This window comes from Corylus avellana, chromosome ca1 (genome assembly GCF_901000735.1).
Source record: "Corylus avellana chromosome ca1, CavTom2PMs-1.0".
Classification (NCBI taxonomy): Eukaryota; Viridiplantae; Streptophyta; class Magnoliopsida; order Fagales; family Betulaceae; genus Corylus; species Corylus avellana.
This window is the reverse complement of record NC_081541.1, coordinates 12,659,095-12,662,849: the sequence shown is the minus strand read 5'-3', so window position 1 is coordinate 12,662,849 and position 3,755 is coordinate 12,659,095. Positions and strand designations below refer to the sequence as shown.

The 3,755-nt window shown below is 38.3% G+C and overlaps 1 non-coding gene across 1 annotated transcript; it reads right to left on the bottom strand.

The window, feature by feature from the left end:
* Positions 1 to 1,503: 1,503 nt before the first annotated feature.
* LOC132168325 (small nucleolar RNA Z247) lies at positions 1,504 to 1,642 on the bottom strand. The gene has a single exon (XR_009438841.1). It is a non-coding gene; the product is annotated as a small nucleolar RNA Z247 (small nucleolar RNA).
* Between the last annotated feature and the right edge of the window lie 2,113 nt (positions 1,643 to 3,755).

The window sequence follows — 3,755 nt, the reverse complement described above, 5'->3', positions numbered from 1 at the left end:
CACAAAGTTGAGATCGGAAGGCAAGTTTGTGTTGGTTGTAAGGGCCCAAATGAGGCCAACATGCACACCCAAAAACCTTTAAGAAATTATAGTCAGGAGCCTTGCGGAATAGTAATTCAAATGGTGATTTATTGTGGGTAACCGAGGAAGGGAGACGATTAATTAAAAAGGCTGCAGTGAGGAAGGCGTCATCCCATAATTTGAGTGGCATGGAAGCGGCTGCGAGTAAGGAGAGACCCGTTTCGACAAGGTGTTTGTGTTTTCTTTCCACAGAACCTTGTTGTTGATGAGTGTGAGGACAAAAGATCCTATGAGAGATCCCTTGGCGCGATAAAATGGGATTGAGAGCTTGAAATTCACCACCCCAGTCTGATTGAATGGCTTTGATTTTACGTTTAAATTTTTTTTTTTCCACATGTGTTTGGAACTGTAAGAATATAGAAGTAACAACAGATTTTGCGGCAATAGGAAATAACCACACAAATTTACTGTAATCATCAATAAAACACACATAATACCGATTGCCATTATTAGAATAATAAGGGGAAGGTTCCCATACATCGGTAAAGATTAAATCCAAGGGATAATTTGAAATAGATGGAGAAAGATGAAATGGTAGTTCAAGGCTTTTGCCTATTTGACATGCAGAACATAGACCAGAGACTTTATTCTTGATAATTGCAAGGTGATGAGCACAAACAACTTGACTAACAATACGGGGGGAGGGATGACCTAGACGACAATGCCAGTGGTCCATGGAGGCACATTCAGCCAAGAAGGCTAGTTGAGGTGGAGGAGGACATGAGGGGAACGTTTAGAGTCCATCTTTATTTTGGCCGCGAATCTGAGTGTTGCCCGTGAGTGAATCCTTAACACAAAAGAACGAGGGGTGAAATTCAAAATATACATTATTATCATGAGTGAACTGAGAAACTGACAAAAGGTTCTTTTTAATCTGTGGGACATGAAGAAGATTGGTCAATAAAAATGAAGCATTAGGATAGATTAATTTGGAAGAATCAGTGTTGCTTATAATCAGACCTTGCCCATTGCCTACATATAGTTGATCTGTGCCGGTGTAGCTATCAGAATAAAGGTTGAGATTTTCATGCTCTGATGTGACATGGTTGGTAGCCCCGGTGTCTGGATACCAGTTGATATCATTGTTGTTCTGAGAAGATGCTGTAGAAAAAGATTGCATGTTGGGTGAGTTATCCTTTTGAAAAGAATAATCAAACCTATGGTAACAATTGAGGGCAGTATGGCTAGGTTTGTTGCAAACTTGGCAGACTGGTCAAGAATTGGGACCAGTTGATGTGTGTGATGGCCCTCTGCCACGGCCTCTCCCACGGAAGCCATGGGATCTGTGAGTGGAATGCTAGCGAAAGGGTGGGGATGGCCCACCGTATGCACCCTTATTTTTATGGGTCAAAGGACGCGCTGTAGCCACGTTTGCTGAGGGAAACACAGATTCAACAGCACTGGAGTTGTGTTCTAGGTGCATTTCATGAGTCAACAGGTGCGCATATAAGTCTTCAATGGACATGGGGTCCACACGGGTGGTAACAGAGGTTACAAACGAATCAAACTCACTGCCCAAACCAACAAGTAAAAATGAAACCATCTCAAAATCATTGAGTGGCTGGCCAGCAGAAGATAGAGTATCAGCAAGAGTCTTGAATTTCTGAAAAAGAAATGGAGGAGCCTCCTTTCTTGAGTGTAGCAAGTTGATAGTGAACTTGCATGATCCAAGCTCGTGAATGGGAAGAGTACATGCGTTCAAGAGCATGCCAGACTTCACTTGAGGTGGAATAACCAATGACTTGAGAGATAATACTCTCAGTGAGGGTGGATAAGATGGTACTTAGGACCATTTGATCTTGCTGGAGCCAAGTGAGAAATTCAGGGTTGGCAATTGTATCAAGGGAATCCGTAGATGGGGTTGGATTAGGAATTGTTTGTGTGAGTGGAGGGATGGTGCCTTCGACAAAACCATAGACATTTTGGGCTTTGAGGAAAGTGACCATTTGCCATTGCCACGTGATATAATTTTCACGAGTAAGTTGAGCAGTGACACGATGAGGAAGGTTGTTAAACAAAGAGGCAGGGGAAAGGGTGACAAAGAGAGTGACGTTGATGGAATTGGTGGAGGAAGACATTTTGAGGATCGGAAAAAAAAAATGACGTGAGTCCTAGAAGGGCTTTGTTACCATATAATGACAAACAATTCTCTTGGAGATAATCTTCTCACTTTGTTGATTTAAAACCAATGTATGTGGTACATTATATACAAGCCACGAGAGTGACTTTTACAAGGAAATTTCTATTGATTGACAATCTAATTTATTACAGGAGCGTCATGTTAATTGCTGGAGCGTTTTGTCTTTTAATGTTTTCCTTATGAAGGTGTATTTGACTCTTGGCATGAATCTCCAGCTGTGTGTTTCCTTGTATGATGTTTAGAAGCTTCTGGCGCAATAACTTGAGCTAGATATTTCCTTGTTGAGTCCTCCTTGACAGATGTGATCTTGAGTGTAGGAGAGGATTGTGGCACAATATCTTCTAATGTCTTAATATTCCTTGACCTTGACTGCTTCAATTAACATAGAAGGGTCGTATTGCGGCAAATCCAATGTCGTCAAGCTGTACGAAAGATCCTTAACATTTTGTAGAGGATCCTCGGAAGCATGTTCGACCTTTTTGACATGAGGGTGGCCTTCATCCCTTAGGGTCTGACACTTTGTCTTAACGAGTGACTCTTTATCGGATTCGATTGTTAATAAGGAAACATTACGCATATTTGCATGTTATTAGTATATCAGTCTACTAAATATCATTACTTAATTATTAATATTTGCATGTACAATCAATTTTTTATAGCATAAAAGTTTTTATTTTGGGATACATAATGTTGACCTCTTGAACTAATATTCATTTTTTATTTAACCCTATGAACTGACATGTGTGACACTTAGATACACTAAACTACAATTTTATTGTAATTAAGCTCTATTGTTAAAGTCAATAGTTTGTTTTGATGGAAAAGCACATGACCACTTTTCTGTTAGCTTTCCTATAATACCCCTCATATATTTAAAACCAAGGAAATTAAAAAAAAAAAAGAAAAAAAAGAAAAAAAAGAAAAAAAGAATTGTAAAACCCAAATGGTGGCCGATGACTGCAAGCCACCCTTATGGCGGCTAGGGGGTGGCTGGGGGTGCAGGGGGGGACCCATTTCAACTTTGTTTATTTATTTATTTTGTTAGAATATATTCAGAATATATTTTGATATTCACCATAATTGCTGATTTATATATATATATAATTCTGTAATATTGTCCATTAATTTTGTGATTGTATTTCCTATTTTATCTGACCTTATTCAACTATAAATAGACCCCTTTTGTATACAGTTTAATGCACACAGAAATATAGTATTCAATTCATCTCTATATTCCCTAGTTATTTTAACATGGTATCAAATCCAAGTTTTGGCCTAATCTAGAGAAGTAGGAGGTCAGTACATTCTCCACACGATTCAAAGGCTCTTTTGATCTTGTTTTGGTATAACTGTGACATCTTATAAATTTTACAGATTTAAAATAGAATTATAAAGAATTTTGTTATATATATAACAAAATGCTTTATAATTCTAGAATACACGAGTACTCATTCTTCTCTTCTTAGCTTATTGTATAAATAGCCAGAAGCCTTCATTTTTATTCCTCACGTACTCATAAACTTACCTAAAAAAT